This window comes from Taeniopygia guttata, chromosome 7, assembly GCF_048771995.1.
Source record: "Taeniopygia guttata chromosome 7, bTaeGut7.mat, whole genome shotgun sequence".
In the NCBI taxonomy this organism is placed as follows: Eukaryota; Metazoa; Chordata; class Aves; order Passeriformes; family Estrildidae; genus Taeniopygia; species Taeniopygia guttata.
Genome location: NC_133032.1, coordinates 2,895,689 through 2,910,482, shown reverse-complemented (window position 1 = coordinate 2,910,482; position 14,794 = coordinate 2,895,689). Strand labels below are relative to the sequence as shown.

Genomic DNA, 14,794 nt, shown 5'->3' with positions numbered 1-14,794 from the left:
AGGACTGCAAAGCCAGCAGCTGTTCCTTGCTTGCTCCTCTCCTCTGTTTTTCTTCCCAGGGCAGAAGATGGAGCTGGCACGTAAGGAGAAGATGCTGGCTGCCAGTGAGTAGCACTGTTCAAGGAGCCTTGTTCAAGGACAGCTGAGCAGAACTGCCAGGTCCCTGCAGTTGCTCCAGAATTCCCAAGCCCCTCTGAAGGCACTGCTTGGCATAGCGCAGCACTTACTACAGCAAATGTGTCGTGGGAGGGCTGCTGGGGAAATGAGGCTTTCGGTGTCTGGAGAGAACAGACAAACGATTGTTTGGGAAAAGCTATCTACCCCCCTCTTCCCACCAGTTTCATCCCTGGGTGAAAACTCCCTTTCTCCATCAGACGTCAGGACACCGCAGCTGAAGGGATCATCTCCTGTTAAAGAGATGCTGGTTTTTGCCACCGCTACACAAACTGACACAATCACAGCACAAAAAGCAGTCAGCGGAGAGCCTGTGACCATCCCACCACTGGCAGAACATCCAGGCCACAAAGAGATGAATAGGGAAGAGATTGTCCTTTCCCAGATAAAAGGACACAGAACTACAGGTGCAAGGGGCTCCAGCTGGCACAAAGGGCTCTTCACCTGAAAAATGCTGCTTTAAAGTCACTTCTGGCATTGGCTGTAATTAATTGTTGCCAATACAACCCCGGTGAGTGTAAATGAGCCCTCTTAGCAGCATTTCACACTTCACATTTCTAGCTTAGCAACAGAAGTAGAAGAGGAGTGAAACATTGGAGATTATTGGTTCATTCAGGTATTGGGGAAGAGGCTCATGTGTCCTGGTTGTTACTAAGGAAAAAACAGAAAGGCAATAAACCTTCTCATAATTTCTGAATGGGAAGTGGGGGCAAAAATTTAGTTCCACTTTGTTACTATGCTGCTCTATTTTTAATTAGCAATAAATTAATCTTCCCCAAGCCTAGTCTGTTTTGCCCATGACTGATTGATGAAGGACCTCCCTGCCCTTATCTGAGAACCCACAAGATTTTTTCACCTCGTTTTCTCCCCTGTCCCGCTGCAGAGGTTCATCCATGCCAGATGAAAAGGAAGCTCTAGCAGATCAGATTTCAGCAATCAGATATTTTGCCGGATGATCAGCTTGGAGAAAGCTGGCTGGTACATTGGCTTATCAGGGAAGAGGGCATAGCTCCTACATCTGTAAGGGATTAACCTGCTCATCCTCAGAGGGCAGCACAAGAGTTTGGCTCAATATAAAAAAGCAGCTGCTCCCCCAGCCTTGGAGGAAGTCCTTGGCTGTTTTGGCAGCTCAGCAACTTGTAAGGCTCAGTTCAGGTCTCTTGCAAGCCTGGTACCAGAGATGCTGGGTTAGCAAACTGCAGGGGCTGTGCTCTGCCAATGACAACAGACCTGCTGTGCATCTGTGTGGCAGGGCAGAATCCCACAGAGGAGGAAAAAGACAAGCCTTGAAGAAAAAAATGTAATAAAATGATAAAACTACTTGAGCACTGCTGTCATTTTGAACAACAAAAAAGTCAGGGTGGAAGGGAAGATGCAAAACAATGAGTAACCAGCCTGAGAAGGGTAAGGGGCAGGAAAAGAATGACCCTGGTTATCATCTATGTGAAAAATGCATATTTTATTATTGGCTTTTGGCAAATATTAATATTATGTGTGTTATGTTAGAAAGTTATGCAGTATTAATTCTCTTAAGTAGTGTGTTAAATATAGTTTTAGGTTATAACAATGTTAAAATAGAAACTATGCAATGTAAGATATTTTTTTACTAACTCAAGAAAGAGATGAGATAATCAAGAAATTCTTTGCACAGAGATAACAGCGACAGGACACCTAAAGAGTTACTGCCTCCTTATCAGAAAAGACAAACATTCTTCCACCTTCTCTCCATCTTTATGGAACCACCAGGATTAAGGAGAAGTTGACAAAACCCAGAAAAGGTCTTAATTTGCAAGGAATTTATACATCATGTATGAGATATATGAATATGCAACAGGCTGTTGCTTTTAAGGGTTATTCTTTTTTTCACAAGGTATGTTTTTGGCAGCTTAGTGCCCAAAAACATCCGGACATCCGTAATTCTTTGCTTTTTATTGTCTCGTAGTGTCTTAATCCTCACTGTCCAAATTTTTATTACTCTAATTTGATTACTCTCTTTATAACTACTTTATCACTAATAAACTTTTAAAATTTAAAAAAACAAGTCATAGGCGTTTTTCACAATCTACCCTCCCAACATGGCCCTGCACAGCCACCAGGACGCTGAGCATGGGACTTGCATGGCATCATCTGCCTGCTGCCTGAGCTGGGACTAATAACTTATCAAGCCTGCTCTTGCACATTTGCAGCAAACCCAGGCTCTGCAAAGCCACTGTGCAGCGTGTCAGAGCAATTCCATGTGCTCGTGATGAGCTCTTTGTCCTCTTCACAGCCAGTTTCACCCTTTGTGCAGAGCACTGAGCCAAAGCCCACAGACAAATTTAATTCAGGATAAAAATGCGTTTGCCAGCACGGTTTTGTCATACTTCATTGCCTCAGTCTTGGTCCCATTGCAAAGAGGCAGCTGCAGTTGAGTTCTATCCAGTCACTTTGGTTTTGCTAAATTTGGGAATATAACACAGGAGTAGCATTTGTGCATTGGCACAAAACGGAAGATATATTTTTCCTGATACAACTTTCATTTGTACAATATGCACCACAAATCCAGGATGAAAATGTTAATTCCAGGAACTACAGTGTTCTCAGAAAGCCTTTCTTTCAACTTACATTCACCCATCATAAAGTACTTGCTGTTCAAGGTCTTGCCAAGTGGGTGCTTCTCCTCCTGGCAGTTTATTTCACCAGCCAGGAATCTCCAGGACTGATTTCCTCTGCTACCACCAGGGCAAGCAAGGGTTTCACTGCTGTTTCAGAGACCAGCACTTAAACATAGCCTACAGTTTTTGTTGTCCCTTCAACACAGCCCAAAGCTTCTGAAAACGCCTTAAAAAGAAAGGCAAATCCTGTGATAAACCAGAAGTTCTGTCACAAAGCACATTGCAGCAGGGGACTCATAGATTAAGTTATGAAGATACATCACATTTAAATTGTGATCGAAGGTTAATCATACACTAATTATTGTGCTCCCAGGTTTCCACCTGCTGCTGGATGCTACAGTGCTCAGCACACTCAGCCATCAATAACTTCACCACATCAGTTCAGTGCTCAGGTTTCCAGTGCTACAACTCCTCACTGAGATTTTTGGAGTAAGGGATTCAAAACCTTTTCTGTCACCTCTTTGGGGTCATGAGCTGTTGATGAAAGCAGTTAATACAAAGGTGGCATCACAGAATCATGGAATGGTTGGCTCAGAAAGGACCTTCAAACCCATCTCATTCCATCCCTGCCATGGGCAGGGACACCTTCCACTGTCCCAGGCTGCTCCAAGCCCCATCCAGTCTGGCCTTGGGCACTTCCAGGGATCCAGGGGCAGCCACAGCTGCTCTGGGCACCCTGTGCCAGGGTCTGCCCACCCTCACAGGGAAGAATTTTCTCCAATATCACATCTAAATCCACTCTTTCAGATTAAAGCCATTTTCCCTTGTCCTCTCATGATGCCCAATTTATTTCTGCACTAGCAAATTTTGCAAGCATGATGAGGACCTCACCACAAGCAAGTAGTGTAATTCCCATAGTATTGACTATTGAAGTAGCATTATTACAGGAGACCTTAAACACAGAGAAATTAAAATTCTGCATGGCTATGAGAAATTCCTGTCATTAAAGGACTGTGTGGAGAACATCTATAACACTTTAAAAATATGCTTACATGCCATAAATCACTGCCCCTCAATAATACATGCACATTATATTCATAACAGCATAATTACATGACAATTACCATACAGGAGTAATTAAAGGGAAAACCTGTGTGCCATCCAAGGCAGCTTATTTGAAACAGACTAAATATACAAAGAAAATATAATTAAGCAACAGAAGGTGAGCTGTTTCCTGATGATAATTACATTACTGGCTGTATTTTCAATTAGGTCACATCTAAAACATCAACTTGTTCGGGGTTTTGATGTCCACAGGAATCCTGCTGCACAAGAGCCCAGGTGGTCATGGACTTACCTACCAATCTCATTTGTTAAAAGCTTTAATGGCAAGTAGGTTTTGCCCCTTGGCAGACTTTTGGGCACTGCCTAATTTCTATAATGGCCTAACACAGACTTCAGCCAAAAGCAGGAGTCATTCTGTATTACTGAAGAAAACATTCAGCTTGGGAGAGTTGAACAGTAAATGCAGGTTTTTTTTTTTACTGAAGCAAGACCTTGCAGAGGTGAAAAGTAGCTTATGCATTTTGCTAAAGCCCTGCCAAAAAAAAGGGCTTGAGGAATAAGCCAGATGAGAGGGCAAGGCTAGGAAAGAATGTGCAGTGCTCCCAGAGGGGCTTGCACACAGCTCAGGCTGTGAGGATCTGCTCGGTGGGGACACAAAACCAGCCCAGGAGGCACAGCTGAGATCTCCCAACCTGGCATCAGAGGCACTGAAGAATTTAAGGATTCAATTTGATACAGCTCATTTAAATGCCTCAGACTCCACTAAGCAGCCTAGAGGTGGGGGAATGCAATAATGAACCGGAGTGTTCAGGTCATTTCCATTACAGAAGCATTTCAACCTCTTTGGAGAAGCTGCAGCAACTGGTGAATTTCAAAGCTGAGCCTACAGACATATGCTCCATGGCTAGAGAGGGCTGGCTGCTATTTTTGTATGTGCTTTCCTGGGAAAAGCCAGCATTTCACAAACAAGTTCAGCTAGAGAAATCATTGTATATTCATTCCTTGCTCCCTCAAAGGAGCAGGATCCTCCCCAAGAGCAGCTCCAGCAAAGCGCAGATGGATGACTCTGGACTCTGGATTTATCCTTCCCGGGTTGTCTGAGGCAGTGAGTTACTAAACATTAGTTGTTCTCATCATGATCATAATCTAATAGGTCACAGATGGCACAAAACATTATGGCATCCTGAATTTTGTGCCCATTCATGCTGTTGTTTGTTCGAAAAAAATTAATCTCAAAGGCTGCCAACCCCTGTCTTGCTCAGGAACACCTTTTTACCTTTTCAGCATCTCCTCTGAGACCTCGAGGGCAAGTCAGTGTGAGTCCAGTCTGAGCTGCAGCTCACTGGGTTGCATCAAATTTGAAATCATCCAGCACAAAATGTACCTCATTGCTACTGATCCCTGCAGGAAAGGCAGCACCTCGCTGTCCAGTCCAGCAGTACCAGGACCACTGCAAAGAGAAAATGTTTTGGAGGTGTGTACCCACAGCCTGAGTCCACCTACAACACAGCCCCATCCATAAAAATCCTTCTTTAAAATCAGCCAAGCCTGATAATGGATAACATCCAAATCCAGACTCACCTGGTCCATTGTCTCCTGAAACCTCATCAGAGCAGATAAGCTGAATTATTCCCTATTTCTCATCTGGTTCCCCTTTGCTTGCATGGATACTTTGTCTTTAAAACATCTACCTCATTTATTTTGGGCCTTTGTGACTTGAAGAGTCATTTCAAATTCTCCTCTGGCCTCCAAGACTTTTTTTCCATGCCAGTTAGGCCAAAAGGAGACATTTTTTGCAGACTAAATAAACAGAAAAAGGGATGAAAAGAGGAGGTCACAGTCCAGATTTCAGCACTGAACATGTCATACATGACCTTTTCTGTACAAAAAGCCCAAATAAACTCCAAAATCTGATTATGTAGGTTATTCTCTCACACCACACTTTGATACTCTCATGCATTTCAAGGCTTCTAATGTGTCTTTCAGAGAGAAGGCCCTCAACAGAGGGCTAGGAAGGAGGGGGAAAAAAGTGGATTTATCCTATAATTCAGCAAGCCAGCACAGCCCCAGCAGGAAGGTGGGGGAGCCTGGCATTCTGCCACTAGAGAAAGCCCTAGGAAAGCTGTTCTCTTTTAAGCCAGCCATATGGAAATGAAGCCTTGAGCTGCAGCATGGTGAAAGCTGCTCCTCCAGCAGCATTGCTCTACTCACAGAGTAGATCTGCTACTCACAGGCAAGAAGAGAGTGGAGTGTGTGGGCTCATTGAGCCTATAGAGAAACCAGGATAAACAGCAGGCTCCTCTGAAAACAGAGCTGGAGATCCAAAAGGGGAAAATGGAAACCTGCAGATAAACCATGCAGCAGCATCAGCTCCCTTAGAGCTTGCAGAGCTCACCAAGATGAGAGGCAGGGACACACCTGAAGGATGGGGTCATCCAGAGGGACCTGGGCAAGCTGGAGCACTGCTCCATGGGAATCCCACGAGGTTTAACGAGACCAAGTGCTGGTGCTGCACTTGGGTCTAGCCACACCTAGAATTAATCCAGGCTGGGATGGAGCAGCCCTGGGAGAAGCACCTGGGGGTGCTGGTGGGTGAGAGCTGGACCTGCCCCAGCCCTGAACCCCCCATGCCCTGGTCTGATCCCCCAGGGTGTGGGGCAGGGGAGGGGGGATTCTGCCCCTCTGCCGCTGTGATCAGGTGAGACCCCACCTGCAGAGCTGCCCCAGCCCTGGGGAGCAACAGCAGAAGATGTGGAATTGCTGGAGTGAGTCCAGAGGAGGCCGCAGAGATGATCAGAGGTCTGGAGCACCTCGGCTATGGGGAAAGGCTGGGAGAATTGGGATAGTTCAGCCTAGAAAACAAAGGCTTTGGGTAACCTAATTGTGGCCTTCTAGTACCCAAAGGGAGCCTATAAGAAAGATTTAGCATTTTAGCAGTACTTGGCTGGCAGAATGAAGCTCAGAGTCACATTAAATTCTGAAAATCTTTGGAAGAAAGTTTTGTGTCTTTTCTAGTGAGTCACTGGTCTGTTACCATTTGCCAAAGGAAAGAAAGGGTAAGCAAAGCACTGCTGTTACCCAGGACTACCTAAATAGCTGTGGGTTTGGTAACCAAGGGAAAATGCGGCTGCACTGGAGGGGCTGCACTACAGCACAGCAAAAAACCAGCCCTGTCCCAGTGGCCACCCTCTTTGCACAACCACTCAACCCCAACTCATTGCCAGCCTCATAAATCTCAGATAAAAGAGAGGCCTCTGTGGTAAGATGCTGGCTGAGGCACAGGGCCCCACACTGAGGGTCTGCTTCAAGCAGCGTGGAAAAGCTGAGCCAGCCACTTCTGTGCTCCACCTTCTACTGGTTCAAAGGGAGCAGAAATACTCCCTCCCTGAAAGGTGAGGGCCATTAGCTACTGCAGGCACTAATTGCACCTGTAGTGGTCCGGAAAAATGGGACTGCAGAGTAGGTATGCCACTGCTCTAAAAGATATTAAAAAGTTTTACCCCAATTTGGTTTCCTTTTGTACATACTTGCAACTCACTTCAAGGCTTCAAAGTTGCAGTCAAGTAATTTTTAGCAGATCAAAGGGAACTAAACCCGATGTTTTAAAACTGATTTATTTACCAAAAGCTGCCTAAAATATGTGGAGTTCAACTTGAATGTGTTAGACTTGGCTAAAAGCCACCCTATTCTCTATTGAAGGCAGGAGTGCTATAGAAAGTAAACACCATCCTATTGTCTCCAGGTTTCTGCTAATCCCTTAGGAAAAAAAATGGTAAATAAAAAAAAAATTGTATTTGACAGTCACTTTCATGCCATGAAATACAGTAACACTTGAACTGCACTAAGGATTAAAACATGTATTGCCAGGGACAGCTTCGAGCAGTTACACAACCAAAATAAGAATACAATGAAATAAGAGTATCATGCCTACAGGAGTCTCACAACCCTGTTTAGTATTCTTTGCTTCCTGCATTACACCAAAGACTTCCAAGTGGCCTTCAGCTATCACAACCCCTTGTTTATTAAAGGCTGGTATTTTAAGCAGAATTTGGCACTGATTTCACTCACTTCCTCCTTGTACCCCTTCCCTTTTCCCATTGATTGCTACTCCAGAAAGAAACAGGAGGGTAATCCCTGCCTTTCCACTGAGTGTGCTGACTCTTTAAACTCCTTGGTCCTCCCCTCTATTCAGCTCTGCTCCGCGGAGCTCACCCGCACAGAGACTGAGCCATCAGTGCCTTTGCTGCTGCTTTCTCATCTTCCCACGCTGCGGGCTGCTATTGCATTTCTGGCTGGCTCCACCTCTCCTCTTCCCACTCTCTTTCCTCTTTAGATTCACTTCAAGGCCAGCTTCCCTTCCTTGCTGCTGGGCTCGCACAGCTGGGAGTGTGGTAAAGCAGGAGGAGGGGGGCGGAGCTGGGAGCTTTTATTCAGCAACGCTTCCTTAACCAAGCAGCTGCTTTGAAGCCCCAAGGTCCAATTTCAACTGCTGAAGTTGCCAGTAATAAAAAAACAGCTAAATATAGGACTGCTTTCAAAAAGCAGGTTTGATATAGGGAACTGTTAAAGCTCTCCTGCTGAAACACAATCAGAATCTGTGAATACACAACTTAGATGTAATAGCCTGTAAACAGTTGCTGGAATGAATATTTGGACTCACAGAATGGCTTGGGATGGAAGGGACCTTAGAGCTCATCTCACTCCATGGGCAGGAACATCTTCCACTGTTCCAGGCTGCTCCAAGCCCTGTCAAACCTGGAAAACTTCCAGGAATCCAGGGGCAGCCGCAGTTTCTCTGGGAAACCTGTGCCAGGGCCTCATCATCCTCACTGGGAAGAATTCCGTTGTTTCCATGATAGCAGCTAAATAGAAATGAAGGCCTTGAGGAAAGCAAATTTACATCAATGCAGTGGAGACCTGGCAAAGGAAGCAGGAACCAAGAGCCTTGACAAACAAAACTGCCATTCTCTGCATAAAAAAAAAGAAATGTTCCATTGATCTTGGTAGTCTGTTTACATGTGTAAAGCTTGCTTAGAGCAAAGCCTGAAAAGTGCTGGTAGGAAAGTTGTTAAGGGATAGGATAAGTGGCACAAAAAAATCACACCAAAGACCAGATTCCACTCTGCAAAGAAAGTTTGACTGCATATCTGAGGCTTCTACAGAATCACACCTCCAGGTCACTAGAGCCAAAATAACCAACTGAGAGAAAAAAAACCAAACAGGAATAACAAGTCTAAAAATAGCAATATGTAAGTTTACACTTGTGGACAATAGTACTTTCCACCCATTCATTTAGCCAGAAAAAATTCTCACCATTTCCAATGTCTGAATTTGCAATTCCTCGTGGCCATTTATTCCTTAGCACTCCTCTTCCCCTGCTGCCATTTCCCTAGTCATTTCCTCATAAAACAAATGCATTTTGCCCCCTGCTACAACCCATCAACTGCAGTGCACACCACTCACAAAATCTACATCCAGTAGTTTCCTCTTTCCCCAGACTTTTCTGACACAAGAAGTTTGTGCATGAAAATACTCTTAAACTATATCCCAGCTGCATTGGAAATAATACTTTTTACACAACTGGGTTTGGGGTTTGTGGGGTTTTTTTTGTTGTTTTTTTTCGTTTGTTTGTTTTTGGTTTTGGTTTTTTTTTTTTTTTTTTTTTTTTGGTTATTCCTAATGATTACCATGGTTGTAAATTAAAGGCATAATTTAATTCATTTACTGAAGGGACTGAAGGATGGGAAGGGAGGTGATCCTGCCTCTCCACCCAATACTAGGGAAGCTACACCTGGAGGAGTGCTGTTAAATGTAGGCTCCCTCTGTACAAGATATGGATTTACAGGAGAAAATCCAGCAAAGGACCAAAAGAAGATGAAGGGAGGGGAGCATCTTTCATGTGAGGACAATTTGAAAGAGCAGGGGCTGCTCAGCTTGGAGAAAAGGCTCAGGGATGATCATATCAATGTGCCCAGGTACCTGATGGGAGGGAATGAGGCACAAACACACACATGAAATTCCATCTGAGCAAAAGAAAACCCTTTTGGACCATGAGACTGGTCACACACTAGAACAGCCAAGAGGTTGTAGAATCTTCAGCTGTGGGGATATTCAGATCCCAACTGACCATCCTGGCCAGGCTGCTCTCAGTGACCCCAGTGCAGCAGCAGGTTTGGGCTGGGTGATCCCTTCCAGCCCAAACACCATGAGCTCCAAGTGAGCATACCTGAGAGATTAGCTAAAACCCATATAATGACACTGCCCCACCAGTTACAACCATGGCTCTGAGGTAGGACCAGGACTGGAATCAAGTTCATGCAGGAAACAGTCCTGCAGCCTCCTTCATTCCCTGCCCAGGGAACAGCTGGCAAGCTTCACCCAAACCCTCACCCAAGCCCTTTCTGGGACTTATGGAAATGACAATAACATGGAGTTTATCTTCTCCTCACTGGAGAGGAATGTTGATTTTCTGCAGCTTTGGATGTGCATTTCTCAGAGCTCAGATACATCCCTCCCCAAAGAAATGGATAAATCAGCTTGCCTTGAGCAGCGTCTGGATCAGCTTTGGATACGTGTGTGGGCAACAGAGATGATGTTGCACTCTGGCTCAATGCATAAAAAACATGATTAAATGTCCAGAAAAGATGCTGGCCACTTCTACACCCTTGTTTGAAGAGTGAAGATTTTATGAATCTGCAGGACAAATCCTTTTCAATCCCTATTTGTTTCCAAAAGCTGCCTGTGGCTGGCTCAGCTCTTCAGCTGAGCAATGATGGATCTATGCCAGATGCCGCAGCAAGTAAGCTCAGCACCTGACTTAACTGCAGCTTCCTTAATGCATGGGATCTGATACTTCCAGGGGCACTAGTTTTATTTCATGAATCTTATCTTAGATGCCCTGACCGGTAGCTTTGACCACAGCTGCATTCTGACACAAGTCACTGCACACCTTCAGTCAGGAGAGATCACTGAACTCCTGTTTTAAAGCTGAACAGAGACAGCACAGAAATATCCACTTTTACTCAGAGTTGAAATTAAGGCTTTTGTACGCAGTCATAAAATGCAGTTGACTGACTCAAAGTTGAAAGAAAAAATAAAAACAATTTGGTTTTAAATCACACTTTAAACCTGCTATTCCCCTAGGAAAGGTTTAAGAACAAAAAATGGACTAATAATACCTCAGAAAACCTCAAGGTAAACAAAAGCTTAATTGTGAGGAACAGAACAAAAGTGGGGTTTGCTGCTGCCAGATGCCTCCTTTCCTAGTGCGTGACTCAGCCAAAGGCCTGACAACACTAAACTGCCAACAAAGACAACTCCTCTTCACAACTCTTACCTAAACACCATGAATCCAAATTATTAATTGCACCCAGAAGATAACACTGTGGTTTGTAAAATATTTGAATAGGCTATCCAGGACAGGGATGGAGTCACCATCCCTGGAAGTGCCCAAAACCCATGTGGATGTGGTACCTGAGGACATGGGTTAGCGGTGAACATGGTGCTGGGTTGATGGCTGGATTTGGTGATCTGAAAGGTCTTTTCCAGCCTTCAGAATTCTGTGATTCTGTGGCCATCAGGTAGAGCAGAGGAACCTGCAGAGAAGTGCTCGTGCTTCTCATCTCTTCACAATCCTCAGTTCACCTGTCAAGAGCCCACAAGCACAGCTCAAAGCCATGGAAGATGTGATGGTATAAAAACACGTCTCTTTCCAGGCAGAGGATGATGAATGACTTTGGAGCAGCCCCAGCCAGAGGCTTGGTGTTATATAAAGGTTCTGCAGGAAACCCTGGCAAGAAGGAAAGCAAGGGGAGTTGTATTACAGCAAATCATAGAATCCCAGACTGAGTTGGATTGAAAAGGCTCTTAAAGCTCATCTTGCACCCCCTGCCATGGGCAGGACACTTTCCACTAGACCAGCTTGCTCCAAGCCCTGTCCAATCTCAAACACTTCAAGGGAAGGGGAGCCCCATGGGGCAACAGCAGAATGGGTTAAGTGTCAAGGGAATGCCCCAACAAGGATGCATTATCCATCAAGGACCAAGTTAAACCTCCAGTCACAGACTCCCACTCAAATACTTTAGCGCTCCAGCAGTCCCCTTAGGGACAGGACAATGTCACCTTGCTGGAGGAGGCTGGAAGGACCACCTTTTGTCACACTGTGAGCAGCAGCCACTCTTAAAGTCTTGATATGTTGCTGAGTCTAGAGACAAGAGAGTCAGCTTGTCTTCTGTTCTGCCCATTTCTGTGCAGAGCTTGAAAGATTTATTCTGTGCAATAATGAGCACAACCACAGCCCTTACTTCTTTCTTGGCAGTTTTATTAAAACATTGCATGTGGGACTCAGATTCAGTCAAAGAAAGAAACTGAGAGTTTCTAGCCAGGCAAACGCCCGAGAAAGAGCTGGAGAGAACATAAATAATTCTTTATCTCTCTTGTTTTCACATTGTTTATAGTTAAGTTCTATCACTGTGCGTCAAGCACTCTGCACCAATGCTGTGGTTTGTTTTCACTTCAGGACCAATGGATTTGGCCTTTGTGAAGCTCTGTATAAAAGAGTGTTGTATTTTGAATAAATCGGAGTTTTACTCTCAGCAGCCTTCTGAGTGAGTCTTCTCATTCCTGTCCTGCCTCGACAGCAATAATTGCATTGCTTGATTAGGTTAAACCACTTCATGTCAAGATTTACACCAACCCTAAAATAAGAAATTTTGCTATGTATGACTTTTTTTACTAAGCTTGGGGAAAACACTCCCTAACCTCTAAACAAAACTGCAGTTAAGAGCTGAGTGCTCACAGCCTCTGAAAAACAGAAGCTTGGCAATTCCAAGAGATGGCTCTATCTAGAGGTCTGGAAAAGCCATGCCATAACAGATTTACTTTTCAAAAGATTATCTGACAAATGCTGACAGCTTCTCAGCTTGGCTGTCCCACTGAGCCCTGCTCTGCTCCTTCCTGACCACCTTCACTGCAGGCAGCAAAAAGAGCAGGACAATACCACAGCCCCACTCTACATTCCTGCCTCAAAGGTACCTTAGCCACAGAAATCCAAATCCAACCAAGGTTTTGGCATCAGCATGATCATGGAATTCTTGGCTAGACAAACTTAAGCCTAGTTCCTGAGGCAAGTGCTGATGGGATATTCCAGGTGCCCAGAAGTCAAGAATTGCCAGCTGGCACTCGGCTCTTCCCTGCATCAAAGGGACCAGCAAAGTGAAACAATTGGCCAAGTGATGGCCAAGGCAAAGACAAGTTGTTATTGGAACTTGTTGGATTATTGCACTGCCAGTCCCTTGAGTTCCCATGTGATTATTTTACAAGCTATAACACCCAGGCAGCAATAATTCTCTGAAAACAAACAGAGAGGCCTAGACTCAGCATGAGGAAATGACTTGTTTTCTTAGGCAGTTTTTAAAGGTACAGTCCACCTCCTGCAGGGATCTTTTCTCCATCCCCCCTCATTGTGCACAGCTCCCTACAGTTCTGAAGCTCAAGCTGTACTTGTGGATATCTCTGCTCAAGACATTTCAGGATACTTTACACTGGCAAGACTTTACTCCTGCCACAAACACGGAAACAAGGCTTTGAAGTTACAGTTGAAAGGCACAGTTTAAAGACACACCTAAAGTTCTACTGAGCAAAGAACCTTCCAATAAGGAAAGGAATAACCACAAATATTAGTTAGTGATTAACTTATTCAGAAGACAAAGAAACCTTGTTTGTGTGTGGATTACCCTCCAGAGCAAGAAACATAATGAGACTGTGTTGGTCCATTCTCACTGCAGAATTCACACAAATGAGGCTGAAGCACCTCTCACTATCATTTCTAAGTTGCAAAGTAATGGATAATTATTTAACTTACTTTCAGAAATAGGAAGTCCACCACAGCACCTATATCCAACTCTTTCCCTCAGTGCATTGATTAAATAGCTGAAAGTTGTTTGCATCAGGTGTTTTATCATTTCAGCAATGCCGTACTCACAGCACACAGAGAGGCAGAACAGCTGGAGGATCACAGGAGAAGGAAATCACAGCTCCTGGTGGCCAATTTCCTCAGGTTCCAACACTGCAGGAGATGCAGTGCCTCTCCCAGGAGCGCATTCCTAAGAAAAGCAGGCAAAAACAAACCACAGACTTCAATAAAACAGCCAAAAACCCCTACAAGGCATTTTGTAATCTTACAGCACTCAGGCTTAGAGCAGGATGTGTACCTGCCTTCCTGTCTGCACACTTAAGGCAGAATCAGAAACATTAAAGCATCTTCTGGCAGGGTCAGTGGCTCATGACAAAAACCTGCAGCACAGAGAATCACAGGGAGCCTGGCATATGGCCAAGGGGGCCTCCAGCAGCATCCTAGGACAGCAGGCACACAGGGCCTATCCTGGGAGCCTTGTGTAACACAGGAAGAAAGGCAAAACTCTGGGAAACCAGATCTAGGTTGAGGACTTGCAGCTTCCCCTCTTCTCTTCTTATCCCTACCCAAATTACAGCTCCACACTGCATTTCAGCCTCATTTATAGCCTTGTCAGGAATGGGGCACAGCCGGGGCAGAGCCTGTGCCCTCACAGCTGCCTTCACCCAAACAGCTGCACCTGAAGGAGCTCTCCAGTAGCACAAAGAGCCATCACATCACCACGGCCCCAGCAGGGAAGTGCTGAGAGATAAGGGGAGATTGATAAACGGAGCACCCACCACAACCATGGCAAGGGGACCTAGGGCAACTTTGGGTGTATTTTTTTTTTTGTTTGGTTGGTTTTTTTTGTTTGAGCCTCTACTCCACAGCTGTAGAAGAGCCTGGCAGTAGTCCAGAGCCTGAGGAAATGGCTGGAGCTGTGTCAGGACAGGGTCAGGCTGGATTTTGGGAAAGGTTCTTCCCCAGAGGGGGCTGGCACTGCCCAGGCTCCCCAGGGAATGGGCACAGCCCCAGGCTGACAGAGCCCAAGGAGGGTTTGGACAGCACT

At 45.1% G+C, this 14,794-nt stretch overlaps 1 long non-coding RNA gene across 1 annotated transcript in view; it reads right to left on the bottom strand.

Moving 5' to 3' along the window:
- The window catches only part of LOC140684525 (uncharacterized), a 39,109-nt gene extending 25,170 nt beyond the window's left edge, over positions 1–13,939 (bottom strand). Inside the window, exon 1 of the long non-coding RNA XR_012056899.1 lies at positions 13,816–13,939. This is a non-coding gene — a long non-coding RNA (uncharacterized lncRNA). The remainder of the gene's footprint in view (positions 1–13,815) is intronic.
- Between the last annotated feature and the right edge of the window lie 855 nt (positions 13,940–14,794).